Here is a 14,976-nt window from a genome sequence, read left to right on the forward strand (position 1 = left end):
ATCTTTGGGGAGGAGTCACTTCATTCATTGCTATCCCAGTGGACAGATTCATGTGAGCCATTAAATTGCCATTTTTGTAGGTCCAACTTTTTGTGACCCCAACTCTTTGTGACCCCTATACAGTCCATGGAATTCTTCAGGCAAGAATACTGGAGTGGGTAGCTTTTCCCTTCTTCAGGGGATCTTCCCAAGCCAAGGATCGAACCCAAGTCTCCTGCTTTGCAGGCAGAGTCTTTACCAGCTGAGCCACAAGGGAAGCCCTTTTGTAGGTCAAAACCAGTCAAATATAGGCAATTTCATATTAAAACAGTAAATGCCCTGAGACTTCTCACTCAGCCTTTCTAGACTCAAGAGGTAGATTCATATTTGGGAAAGGCCACCTTAACTAATCATCGGATGGGGTTGGTGAGGGTTGGGGAAGCTCACCAGCCTACATTAAACCTCACAATAAAACTTGCAGACAGCAAAAATGAAATACACCCCCAGGGTCTATGTCCTCCAACACAAGGCTGGCTATTCATCCATTTTCGAAGGAAAAATATACATATTCTTCTCACACTTAGCAACAAATTGGCTTAAATAATCTGCGTCATCGTCTCTTGTCTTCTCAGCTAATCATGTTGGTAAATCGTTGGTTCTTTATTTTTTTTCCTTCCCTCTGTGGCTGCTGCATCGGAGGAGGGAAAATGCTGCACACAGAGCGGGGACGGGGAGGAGGGGGAGGTTTTGTGATAGATGAGTGGTTCAAGAATGCCTCTGATATTCTTGGTTAACTTCCTCACAGACGCAGGGAATTGGATTGGTCGGACAGCTCCCCCTGTGTGGCACAAACAAGAAACATTAATTAAAAATAATTGCCACCCCCCTCCCCAGAATTAAGAGTGTGATGTTCAGATTCGTTTTAAGAAAGGTAATTTGATGCCAATAAATTACAATTATAAAAACTTCATTACAGTCAAGAGCAATCTATCCACCATTGTCCTAATTACACATTGTAGGAATAATGAATGCTAATGATTTAATGTACAATAATTACCACGATTGAAAAATAAAATATAATAATCACTATCGTTATTGTTATCAATAACACAGATACTTTGGCATGGCTGATCTCCTCTTGAGGCTGAGATAAAATTTCAGGGTATTTTGTTGTTGTTGTTCACATTTAGAAACACTCCTTCCCCTTCTCCCTCACCCTCCCCCCCAGCTCTATCTTTATTAAGACAAGAAATCTGCAGCACAGATGGAAATGATCTGTTTCTCCTAGCAGGTCAGAGTTGAAGGGTCAGGTTCAAGTTTCTAATTCCTAGCCAATAGAACATCTTTGGCTTCTTCCCGAATATCTTTTGAGGTGGGAAGGAGAGAGAAAGCAATTATTCTGGTATGGAAACCCGACTGCGTTTTGACTGGTCTCTCTCCAGTTCTTTTATAAAACCATCCGTGACTTCCTGTGGCAAAGAGGAAATGCCCGGTTGATCTTAGCCTGACATCTGCAGGATTGGGTTGTGGCAAAAAATGTGGTCTCTGGAGCCAGACGCCCTGGGGTCAAGGCCTGGCTCCACCACCTGTTACTGTTGGAACTGTAACCAATCTTTTTTTTTTGGCCATGCCATGCAGCATGTGGGATCTTCGCAGACCAGGGACGCAACCCATGACCTCTACACTAGGAACTCAGAGTCTTAACCACTGGACCACCAGGAAGTCCTAACCATTTTTTTTTTTTAACAAAAACTTTTTTTTTTTTGGCTGCACAGTGTGGCATGTGGGATCTTAGTTTCCTGATCAGGGATCAAACCCATGCCCCCTGCACTGGAAGGCAAAGTCTTTACCACAGAGCCACCAGGGAAGTACCCAGATGTTAAGAATTTTACTTGTGTTACTTTATATAATCTTGGCAATAATCTATACAGTATGTTCCTGGCATCCCCATTGAACAGATGAGAAAATTAGCATTAGGGAGACTAAATATTTTCTCAACATTGTACAGCTAGTATGTGACACAGCCAGGATTCAATACAGGCATTTTGCCCCCAGACCTACATTCTATCCTTTGTCTTTCAGTGGGCATTATCTGAATATATTTTCATGTCCTTAAATTATTTTAATAATTTGCACAGCAATCAATCCTGTGCAAAAAATACTTTTTGGCTGCACTGGATCTTAGTCGCAACACGCAAGATCTTCAATCTTCATTGCAGCATGCCAACTTATAGTTTCAGCATGCAGGATCTAGTTCCCTGATCAGGAATTGAACCCAGGCCCCCTGCATTGGGAGTGAGGAGTCTTAGCCACTGGACCACCAGGGAAGTCCCAAAGCTATCATTTTTTTCATCCCACCTCTACAGCTGAACATTTTGCTTGTATTCAGTTTTTCATCATAATAAACATTTCTTTGAAGTCCATCCTTGTACATAATCTTTTTTCACACTATGAATATTTCCTTAGGATACCATCTTAGGAGAGGAATTATGCCCCACCTGCCTCATTGAGGGATCATTCACATACAGTAAAATCCCCCAGTTCCAAGTGGGCAAGGCAATGAATTTTGACTAATTATGCATAACCATTACAGTGAGAGTTGGACTATAAAGAAAGCTGAGCGCAGAAGAATTAATGCTTTTGAACTGTGGTGTTGGAGAAGACTCTTGAGAGTCCCTTGGACTGCAAGAAGATCCAACCAGTCCATCCTAAAGGAAATCAGTCCTGAGTGTTCATTGGAAGGACTGATGCTGAAGCTGAAACTCCAATACTTTGGCCACCTGATGTGAAGAGCTGACTCATTTGAAAAGACCCTGATGCTGGGAAAGATTGAGGGCAGGAGGAGAAGGGGACGACAGAGGATGAGATGGTTGGATGGCATCACCAACTCAATGGACATGGGTTTGGGTGGACTCCAGGAGTTGGTGATGGACAGGGAGGCCTGGCGTGCTGCGGTTCGTGGGGTCACAAAGAGTCAGACACGACTGAGCGACTAAACTAATTACAGTCATGATATAGAAGATTTCCACCACCCAAAAAAGTGCTTTTTTGGAGTCATTCCCTCTCCACCCTTCCCTCAACCCTAATTCTGACCCCAGGCAACCAAAGTTCAGGTTCAGGTCACTATAGTTCTGCCTTTTCTAGAATTTCATATCAGTGAGATCATGCAGTATGTAACCTTTTGTTTTTGACTTCCTTCCCTCAGCATTATGCTTCTGAGATTCATCCATGTTATTGTATACATCAGTAGTTCATTCCTTTGTATTATTGAGTAGTATTCTACTATATGGATATAGCAAGAGTCGGACACGACTGAGCGACTGAACTGAACTGAACTGAAGGGCTGCCAGTGAGATTTCTTTGAAGAAAGCTTCATTTGAGCTCAGGGAGATCATAGCAAGAGCCAAGTGCCAGGTGGAGGGTGTTCCGGCTGCTCTGCATACCTACCCAGTTGGCCGGCCTGCCTGCCATCCATCCAGTAATTTGCTCTTTTATTGAACAGATGTTTACCCAGTACCTAATGTGCTTGGGTGAACAAGACAGACTCAGACCCAGCCCTCTTGGCACTTGGTGAGGAAGACAAGCAGGTTCCCAAACAAGGCAGTGGAATGTTTTGAGATCTACAGAGGCATCTAAGAAGGCATGACACCCCCTATTGTGTTCACTACTATTTCCTCAGCACTTAGAACAGTGCCTCGCATCTAGTAGTCGCTCAGTAAATGCCTGGGTAAGTGAAACAGAAGACTGGAGATGGGCTGCTTCAGACAGGGGGTTCAGAGAAGACCTCTCCGAATAGGTGACACCTTTGAGCTGAGCCCTAAATTGATGAAAGGAGCCATGTGTGATGACCTGGAGAAAAGTAATCTAGGCTTAGGACCTGCTAGTGCCAAGGTCGTGAGGTGGGAGAGAGTTGGTTATTCCAGCAACTGCAAGGAGAGCAGCCCCAGGAGAGGTTAGTGGGGTAGACAGGGCCAAATCATTCAGGACCTGGAGGCCACAGCCACAAGCAATGGGACACCATCAGAAGGTTTTAGGCAGGGGAGGACACAATTCTGGTCCACATTTTGCAAAGATGACTGGCAATTATGGGCAGAATGAGCCATAAAGGCAAGTGTGGAAATTGGGAAGCCAGTTAGAAACTGGCTAGTTGCTCAGGCCAGAGGTGATGGAAGCTTGGATGAGGCAAAGTTGGTGAAGATGGAGAAACACAAACAGATCAAGAATGCCTTTTGGAGGTAGAACCTATGGGGTCCACTCAGAACCTGTACTGAGTGTCAGATATACCACGCCTGGTTCCAGGCCCTTTGTGTATTCACTCACTGGGTCATTCAACAAATGTTAGCTCTGCCTGCTCTCACACATTCTATCCCTGGGTAAGGAAGATCCCCTGGAGGAGGAAATGGATCTTTGCCTGGAGAATCCCATGAACAGAGGACCAAATGGACTACAGTCCATGGGGTAGCAAAGGGTCGGACACAACTGAAGCCACCGAGCACGAACCAGGATTTGGTGTCTGTTCACTAACTGATGGACATTTGGCCGTTTGGAGCTGTTATGAGTGAAACTGCCAAAAAGGTTGAAGAACAAGTCTTTGTGTGAACATGGTTTTTGTTTCTCTTGGGTAAATACCTATGAGTGGGACTGCAGGGTTATATATAATCAGAGTATTTTAACTTTATAAGAAAAACAATTTAACTGTCAAATGTTTTTTCCCATCAGCAATATAGGGGAGTCCCAGTCACTCCATATTCTCACTAAAACTTGGTATTGTCCGTCTATTTTATTTTAATCATTCTCACGAATGTGTAGTGATATCTCAGCCTGGGTGCCACTCGGATTGTCATAAATTGGGCAGCCTGATCCAATTCCTCCAATAAAGGCAGTTAGCAAAGGAAACACTGTGTCAGTTAGGAGAGTACATCCCAAACTTTACAGTGCTTGAAGACCTTGCTAAAACACAGATTCCTTGGCCCTGACCCCAGAGATTCTGATTTAGAGGATCTTTGGGTAGGAGCTGAGAATCTGTATTTCTAACAAGCTCCCTTGTGACGCTGCTGTTTCTGGTCAGAGTGACACACTTTGAGAACCACTGAGCTATGGGAAGAGAAAGCACTGAACGGGAAGACCCAAGACCCTTCAGTGACTGGGTGGGCTTAAGCAGGCCACTGCAACACCATCTCCAAGATGTGCTTGCACCTGTGTTAGGGATCAACTCCACTCCCATCTGACAACTCCTCCACCCTAAGTCCTCATTTGCCTCCCCATCATCACCTCCTCTCCAGGCATGCATCTGCAGCATGGCTCTCACAAATCCCTTGAGCATAGGAGAAAAATCATCACCATCAGCACCATTACCATCATCACCATCATCATCCACAAGCACTGTGCCTGCCAGGACAACAGACACTGTGTTTTGTTCATCTGTGTCTGCAGGCCTTTCAGTTCAGTTCAGTCTCTTAGTCGTGTCCAACTCTTTGCAATCCCATGGACTGCAGCACGCCAGACCTTCCTGTCCATCACCAACTCCCGGAGTTTACTCAAAGTCATGTCCTTTGAGTCAGTGATGCCATCCAACAGTCTCATCCTCTGTCATCCCCTTCTCCTCCTGCCTTCAATCTTTCCCAGCATCAGGGTCTTTTCAAATGAGCCAGTTATTCGCATCAGGTGGCCAAAGTATTGGAATTTCAGCTTCAGCATCAGTCCTTCCAATGAATATTCAGGACTGATTTCCTTTAGCATGAACTGGTTGGATCTCCTTTAAGTCCAAGGGACTCTCAAGAGTCTTCTCCAACACCATAGTTCAAAAGCATCAATTCTTCAGCACTCAGCTTTCTTTATAGTCCAATTCTCACATCTATACATGACTACTGGAAAAACCATAGCTTTGACTAGACAGACCTTTGTTGGCAAAGTAATGTCTCTGCTTTTTAATATGCTGTCTAGGCAGTGCCTTCAGGAGCTCCTGATCCATAGTAGCCACTCAATAAATACTCACTAAACAAATGAATGAAAACTAGCTCACATTTTGACAGCACTTTGGGATCTTGTGCTTCACAAGGCTTATCTCTTTTAAGCCTCACAAGCTCTACAAATAGATGCTATTTTTATTTCCATGTGACACATGGGGAAACTGAGGTTCACCCGGCGTAACACAGCTAGTGCCCAGCAGGGGCCGGGCTTGGCATTCGGGTCTATGGGAGCCCAGGTACCCATGACCCTGGAACCGGTTTGGGGTCTCCTGGTAGCAATGAAGCGGGGTGAAGGGAGCGCCTTAGCAGAAGCTACCCGAGGGTGCGGAAAGAAATACAAATATCCCATAGGCTGTGCGCCTGCGCGGAGGCGGTGGCGTTCTCCGCGCGCTCACAGGCGATCGGCGTCCTAATTTATGGCACCTGGAGAGTGGTTCAAGAAAATCAGCTCCCCGTGCACCGCTCGGAGGCGGGTTGAGCTGCAGGTAAGGACAGTGTAATTAAGAAATTAAAAGGTAATTTCCACAGACGCTGCGGCTCGCCGGGCCCAGTGATCGCCTAATTGATGGTGCAGCAGGCAGAGCCCACGCAGCCGCCCTTCCGGTGCGCCTGGAGCGCAGCGCTCTCCGCGGGCTTTGTGGTTTCTGGATCCATCCCGGGATGGGCTTCCGGGAGTTCCGGAGAGGGAGGGGAGGGCCAGAGTGGGGACACTCACGACCCTCGCGTCCCCCCACTCCCCGCCACCCCGCTTTCTCCAGGCTTTCTCGTCCTCCTCCTCGCCGCTACAAGTATTGTGCCTTTCTATTTCTCTTTCTTCCATTCCACCCCCCACCCCCTGCCCTTTGTGTTTTTCCACTCTATTTCTCTATAAACTTCTATTTCTTTCTCTTCTCCTTTTAATTTAATTTTTTTCCTTTCATTTTTGGCCCTGCCACTTGGCAAGTGGGCTCTTATTAATTCCCCTACCAGGGATCGCACCTGTGCCCCGAGCACTGGGAGTGTGGGGTCTTAACCACTGGACCCCCAGGGAAGCCCCTCTCATCCCCTTTTCAGTTAGCTCACTAGTCTCTTTCCTACTAGTCTTCTCCACTACCACCACCACCACCCCCTCCTTCCCCAGGTTTCTGCCTCCATCTCCCATTTCCTTCAGTTTCTAAAATTATTAGTGCTGAGCCTGGAAGAGTTTCCAGCTGATCCTTACACCCTGGAGAAGATTGCATTTAAGTTACTCCCACCACCACCATCTCCGCCTCCAGTTCCTGCAGGCCTGGGCAGGTGGGTGGTCACTGGAATGTCCCAGGATAAACTCTACAAGTCTGATGCAATGGCTCCATTAAGCCCACCTGGAATCTGTGTCCGGGAGTGATGGATGGGTGCATGAGTAGGTGGCTGGATGAATGGATTGCTCAGAAGGTGGTCTGTTCGGGTATCTGGAGGGATGGTTGACTGGTTGGTCAAATAGGTAGGTAGATGGATGGGTGGATAGTCTAGGGTGGGTTGGTAATTGGATGGATGTGTGTGGATGACTGGATAAATGGGTAGGTGAATGGATAGGTAGATGGTGGTGGGTGAATAAAGCAGTGGTTAACATAGGTGAATGGGTGGAATAATGGATGAGTAGACGAGCGTGGGATGACCAAATGGCTGGGTAGATGAGTGGACATGAATACAGATCAGAGTGTTAATGGAGCAATAGTATAACAATAAGTGAGTGGGTGAGGCTGGATAATGGTAGGTGAGTGGATGGGTAGATTGGCGGGTAAGTGAGAATGTGGATGGATAGGAAGATTCCCTAGTGGGTATGTGGTAGATGAGTGAATGGTTTGGTAAAGGATGAGTAGCTAAATGGATAGGAGAGCATTCAGTCAGTTCAGTCGCTCAGTCGTGTCCGACTCTTTGCGACCCCATGGACTGCAGCACGTCAGGCTTCCCTGTCCATCACCAACTCCCGGAGTTTACTCAAACTCATGTCCATTGAGTCAGTGATGCCATCCAACCATTTCATCCTCTGCGTCCCCTTCTGCTCCTGCCCTCAGTCTTTCCCAGCATCAGGATCTTTTCAAATGAGTGGCCAAAGTATTGGAGTTTCAACTTCAGCATCAGTCTTTCCAGTGTAGATGGTTATAGGGATGGAATATTCTTTTTTGTGACCCCACAGACTTACTAAAACAACAACAAAAATATGAGTGGATGGGTAGATGGAGGATGGATAGATGGATTGGTGACTAAATGAAGGGGTGGGTAGTAGGTAAATGGGTGAACGGGTTAAGATATTTGTGGTTGGGTGGAAGGGTGAGGAGATGGACGAGTGAGGAGGTGGATAGGCGGGTGAATGGATAGATGAGGCGTGAGGTGTAGGAATGGTGTGGAGGACGTGTAGGAATGGTGAATAGGTAGATGGAGTGGATGGATGAGTGGCCAGGTAAATGTTGGAACTCATAGGAAGATAAGTGTTCCAAAAGGTGACATGAGGGACAGCTGTTTAATGAAAAAGTCAAAACAGAAGCAGGTATAAACAAAACAGGAGTCTGCTAACTCCAAGATACCTTTCGGCATGGGGGTTTCAAGGTGTTTCCCAAGTGTTTCCCCTCGCAGGGAGGCAAGGACTGGGCCCCATGCAGACTCGGGATGAGTCGCCACTTTTTCCGTTTCTTCCATCTCTTTATATGCCAAATGGGCATCATAGCAACAGCCTCATTGGGATTCAGAGGAAAAGGTGACAGAGGGTAGGCACTTGGTCAACTGGAGCACCTCCTGCCAGTGCACAAATATCAATATATGGAATCAGTCACAGGCCCTCACCACCCCAAAACCAACAGCTGTGGACCAATCGGGCTGCAAGGTCCAGTTACCACGCTCTTAAGCCATGGCCTATCTTTCAGAAGGCTCCTCCCTGACATCTCTAGTCACCAAAACTCCACTCTAAGGTCCACTTCTCTCTCACACAGCTGCACATGCAGGACACCTTATTGAAGGGGGCCTTGAATGCCATGCTAAGGAACGTAGACTTCAGTTAAGCAGGTGAAGTGGAGCTGTGCAAAGGTTTTAGATCCTCCACCTGCCTTCTGGTACAACCCTGTTCCATCCAGGAGTCTACTGATCTCTGTGGTTCTTTGTGGTTCCCCCCACCACCTCTACTTCCACCATGGACTCCTCAAGATAGAGAGATGCCTTTTGTTCTTCTTTGGGTTTCCAGTCCGTAATAGGGAGCCTGGCACGTAGCAGGTTCTCAGTAAACACTGCCTGAGATGGGTAAGTAAAGAGAGTGATAAAACTGAACCATCTGGGCAGTACAGTTTTGCCTGCTGACCCTTCTGTAGTGTCTTCTGTTTCTCAGGGGAAACTGAGGCCAGTAGAGGTTGCCCAACTGCCCTCCCCCCCAACTCTGCAGTCTCTCCCAGCCCCCACCCAGCTGCCAGGAATGGGACCACCCATGAGTACAGAACAGAAAAAAAGGGTCCTTTGTTCCAGGAGATGCTAGAGGTAAGTGGGGGAGGGATCTGTTGGGGGATTAGGGAAGGGCCTGCAGGGAATTCCTTTCTCAATGGGGCTCCGTGGGGGCTGGAGCTGGATTTTTCACCTGCTGAGATCCCCTCCTGAGCTGCTTCCCACCTGCTGGGAATGCCCGAAGCCAGAGAAGCAGGGAGGGCCACCTGAAGTGGTCATTCTTAGGCCAGTGCACCTGGGCAAGAGGAGGAAGAAGAGTGGAGGCGGGAGGACGGTGGGAGATAGAGGAGGTGAAACAAAAGGAGAGCGGGAGGGCCGCTCAGACACACATCTCTGGAACAGTGTGGACACTTGTTGTTCAGCCACTCAGTCGTGTCTGACTCTTTGCGACCCCATATTCTGCAGCACGCCAGGCATCCCTGTCCTTCACCATCTCCCACAGCTTGCTCAGACTCATGTCCATCGAGTCGGTGATGCCATCCAACCATCTCATCCTGTCGTCCCCTTCTTCTCCTGCCTTCAATCTTTCCCAGCATCAGGGTCTTTTCCAGTGAGTCAGCTCTTTGCATCAGGTGGCCAAACTGTTGGAGCTGCAGTTTCAGCATCAGTCCTTCCAATGAATATTCAGGGTTGATTTCCTTTAGGATGCACTGGTTTGATCTCCTTGCAGACACTTAAGTGCACACAATCATAAATACATATACACTTGTACACATTCCGATCCACGTGTGTGTATGTGAATGAGGTATTACACAGACGCATAAATATGTATGCATCTATCTCATCCATTCATTTATATTTCCATGTACAGAACCACACACGTACACAATCACATATGCAAAGATGTATATGCATACATTCAGGCGCACATGTACACTCTGTCAGATGCTCACAGAGACACATAGGTGCTCAGGGATCACATACAAATTCACAAGCGCGTTCACATGCATGGCTAGACTCAAGGATACACACACATGTGGTCATTCACAGTCACACGTGCACACGTATACATCCTCATAGTCACAGATATATGCAGGGCTCTCCTTTCCCCGACGGCCGCTGCCTTCTGTTAATTTGTTTATAGAGTTTAGCATCAAGTGCTATAGGAAACGGAGAAGGCAATGGCACCCCACTCCAGTACTCTTGCCTGGAAAATCCCATGGATGGAAGAGCCTGGTAGGCTGCAGTCCCCAGTGTCGCTAAGAGTCGGGGACGACTGAGCGACTTCATTTTCACTTTTCACTTTCATGCATTGGAGAAGGAAATGGCAACCCACTCCAGTATTCTTGCCTGGAGAATCCCAGGGACAGAGAAGCCCAGTGGGCTGCTGTCTATGGGGTCGCACAGAGTCGGACTTGACTGAAGTGACTTAGCAGCAGCAGCAGCTATAGGAAAAGAGAATCATAGGAGGCGACTTTGGCCAGGGATAGTCTTCTAGGAGAGGTGACCTTGGAGTTAAGTGCTCAGTGTAGGGTAGAAAACAGTCAAGCAGAGATCTAAAACTCAGTGTGTTCCAGGCAGAGGGAACAGCGGGAGCAGAGGCTACAAGTTAGGAGATATTCTGGGAGCAGAGTGAAAAATGGTGAGGGGGCGGGGATCGATAGGAGAGGAGGCTGGAGAGAGGCTATCACTACAGATCCTTAGTGAAGTCTTAGCCTAACCTTGGGGACCTTCCATTGATGACCCCACCTTCCCACTTTTCCACTCCTTATAGACCCAGCTGAGAAGAGAATGAACTTGCAAACTTGATTCAACCACAGGCCTTGTGCCGTGACCAATAAAGGATGCTCCTGCAAGCAGCTCCCCAGGTGAGAAATTGCTGCAACCAGAGAAAGAAGACAGCTCCCCCCGAAAGTTCTGTAATTCCCTTAGAACCAGAATCCTTGACCCCAAAGACTCAGCAGAGCCAAAGCTAGCCCCAGTGGGTGTTGGGGAGTGGAGGAGAGATTTTGTTCCTGTTTATCTTTTTGGAATTCGGAGGGCCACTTACCCATCTCCCGGCGTCTGAAACCCTTGTACCTCTAAGAACCTATCCCTTATAGAGACAGCCTTCACTTCTTCTTTCTCAGGGAGACGGGGAAATGGTGTGATGGAAGCTTGGACTTCCAAAATGGGCAGATCTCATCTCTACCACTTCATAGCTCTGTGCCCTCGGGCCAAGGACCCAGCCTCTCTGAGCCTCCATTTCTTTGCTGAGCAAATGGCAAGATGGTTGAGAAATATCAATAGCGCACGTCTCATTTCTGGTACACAGGCTCCTTTCAACCCATGTCAATTTCCCCTTTCCTTGGGGACCAATTTTTCAAACATAGGAATCATGTTTTGCCTCTCCCGATGAGAGGCAGTTGGAGTTGGCTGAGGACTTGGCCTTGATTGGGTGTCATGATAGAGTCCTTCCTCACCTTCCTTCTTCGGGGCACATGCTTCCAGGACCTTTTCCTCGTCTTGCAGGGTTTGCGGCTGCCCTTCCACACCTCTGAGTCACAGCTCCCTGCCCCAGGTCAGGGCTGAGGGAGGGGAAGTGTGAGGATGACCTCAGGGCAGTCTTGGAGGGAGAGCTGGGGGGTGGGGCTGTCGTGTGGCTCCCCTAGCCCTCATCTTCCCCTTCCTGTTTCTTCCCTTCGAGATGGAGTGAAGGGCTTTCACACTTGTCTGGGCTGACTCCAAGTGTGTGATCACTCTCGGCGGGTGTCAGCACGGCTGGGAGATTTGTGATACCGCCTGGTTCCTAATTACCTCCCTCTCTGCACTCACCCCTCCCAGCTCTCCCCAGACCTGCCACCACCACCTCCATCATCTCCACCTGCCAGTCTGCCTGACTCCATCTGCAGAGGAGAGACACGGCTGGAAACTGAGAGAGGAGGCTTCACAGGGCCCCACTGCCTGGACCACGGGCGCTGGGTTAGAGCAAGGCAGCCCTTCATCATTTCTAGCAAAGTCCGTTTCCTACTTGGCAGGGGGCACTGCTCCTCTCTGGGCACCTTGGAGTCTCCTGCCTTCCAGGAAAAACATCAGGGAAACCTTGGGTCACCTCGCTTGGCTGACATCACCCATCTAGACCTCATCCAGTCCCAGGTCCCGCAAAAACAAAAGCCGTTGGACCTCAAAGGGTTGCCCTTCTTTCAGCCAGAATACCTCTCGAAAATGATCTTCTTGATGAGAGAGATCTCTCTGTGCTGAGGTGGGCAGATAAATTAAGTTAAAAAATGGAAAATATCAACACACTGCTCAGTCCAGCTCCGCGTTTTATTTTTTGGCCGCTCCACACAGCATGTGGGATCTTAGTTCCCCAGCCAGGGATCGAACCCACACCCCCTGCACTGGAAACTTGGAGTAGTTCTGACCATTGGACTTCCAGGAAATCCACCCCCTCTCCAACCTACTTTTTAAAAATACACACTTTAAAAAAAGAAAAAGCTGTCAGAATATTAGCCAAAAGCATTCCCTTTGGTTATGTCTGAGGGTGGGATGACAGAGGACATTCTATGCTCCATGTTTCTACGATGTTTTCATTGAAGGATTGCTTATGTAGTCAGGAATAACAGAGTGTTTGAAAAGGGGAATGGCGAGGGGTTCTTGGGGTCCTTGATGTCTTGAGAAGCCAGGTGGGTTGACAGGCAGGATTCTAGAACAGTTCATTCAAGAGTCTGAGAGACCACTTTCCCCAGGTTGGGGAAATTTCAGCCTTTGGTCCAGGACTGAGTCATCCTGAAGCAGAAAGGAAAAATGAGTGATGCTAAAGAAATCTGAGCACCGAAGAACTGATGCTCATGAACTGTGGTGTTGGAGAAGACTCTTTAGAGTCCCTTGGACTGCAAGGAGATCCAACCAGTCCATCCTAAAGGAAATCAACCCTGAATATTCATTGGAAGGACTGATACTGAAGCTGAGGTTCCCATACTTTGGCCACCTGATGTGCAGAGCTGACTCATTAGAAAAGACCCTAATGTTGGGAAAGATTGAAGGCAGGAGGAGAAGGGGACGACAGAGGATGAGATGGTTGGATGGCATCACCGACTCGATGGACATGAGTCTGAGCAAGCTGTGGAAGATGGTGAAGGGATAGGAAGCCTGGCGTGCTGCAGTCCATGGGGTCACAAAGAGTCCGACACGACCGAGTGACTGAACAACAACAGAAGAAATCATCGCTTCATCTCTCTTCTTAAAAGTGTGTGTCTGCACTGCTATAGTTATTAATAAGATGGATAACAAGGATCTACTGTACAACACAGGGAACTCTGCTCAATGTTATGTAGCAGCCTGGATGGGAGGGAGTTTGGGGGAGAATGGATACATGTGTATGTATGGCTGAGTCCCTTTGCTCTTCGCCTGAAAGTGTCACAACATTGTTAATTGGCTATACTCCAATATAAAAAAAGTTCAAAAAAATTCCTAACGTGATGCTGTGTCGAGAAGCATACACAAGAACAGGTGCTAGTCTTTCTGCCCAGGAAGTGGAGCCAGGTGGCCAGGGGTGGTGAGGACCAAGATAGAGGTTTCACTCTACCTTTTCTGGTACGTTTTGAATTATAAACCATGTGTATGTATTACCTACTCAAAAAAAATAAATAAAATTTAAACGTGAAAATCAGGTACTTTCCAAATAGCACTGTTAAATCAGTGTACCATGTGTTAAATGTATGTACACGCTCATGGACGAACACAGCCTTTTGAAAACAATTAATTTGAGGATGTTCATTAAGAAACATTTGGAAAATTCAGAAAAGGAGAAAGAAAATATATGTCTAACCCAGAGTCCCGCCACTCAGGGACATTTACTAGTAATATTCTGGCTTATTTCTTTCTAGTCTGTTTTGTTTTGTTGTCATGTTGTGGTTTGAATCATTCTGTGTTAGAGTTTTAGAAATTGCTTTTTAAAGATCTAAACATGGATAAATGCTTACAATGTCATACCATGATAGGACTTTTGAGTCTCCTTCTTAAAGGCTGGTGTTGGGGCTCCCATTGGTATTGGCTGGTATTGGGAAATCTCAGAAGACAATTCTGCCCTCCACTTGTCACTGCAGCCTGGGGCGTGTGGCTGAGTGTTGGGGAGAGGAGGGTCAGGTGAAGCCTGTATCTGTATGGCTTCTGGGCGATTAACTGAGCTCTAAGCATGTCCTGTCGGAGAAGGCAATGGCAAGCCACTCCAGTACTCTTGCCTGGAAAATCCCAGGGACGGGGGAGCCTGGTGGGCTGCAGTCCATGGGGTCGCTACAAGTCAGACGCAACTGAACGACTTCACTTTCACTTTTCACTTTCACACAATGGAGAAGGCAATGGCAACCCACTCCAGTGTTCTTGCCTGGAAAATCCCAGGGACGGGGAGCCCGGTGGGCTGCCGTCCATGGGGTCACACAGAGTCGGACACAACTGAAGCGACTTAGCAGCAGCAGCAGCAGCAAGCATGTCCTGTAATCATTTCCAATCTCAGTTCTCCAAACACCTCCCTCCCCATCATGGAGACTCCCTGATGGATGCTGCTGGGAGGGGAAGCTGGTTGCTTTGGGGCCAGTGGAGATGGAGGTTGGGGAGGGCACCCGAAGGAGGCAGAGCTGGGCAGCTCTCAGCTCGCTTGAGC

At 47.7% G+C, this 14,976-nt stretch overlaps 1 long non-coding RNA gene across 1 annotated transcript; it reads left to right on the forward strand.

The window, feature by feature from the left end:
* Positions 1 to 9,268: 9,268 nt before the first annotated feature.
* On the forward strand, positions 9,269 to 13,986 carry LOC133228891 (uncharacterized). The gene is made up of 3 exons (XR_009730410.1): positions 9,269 to 9,431; positions 11,110 to 11,203; positions 12,159 to 13,986. It is a non-coding gene; the product is annotated as an uncharacterized LOC133228891 (long non-coding RNA).
* Positions 13,987 to 14,976: the final 990 nt, after the last annotated feature.

The sequence above is a fragment of the Bos javanicus genome, chromosome 17, assembly GCF_032452875.1.
Source record: "Bos javanicus breed banteng chromosome 17, ARS-OSU_banteng_1.0, whole genome shotgun sequence".
Taxonomy (NCBI): domain Eukaryota; kingdom Metazoa; phylum Chordata; class Mammalia; order Artiodactyla; family Bovidae; genus Bos; species Bos javanicus.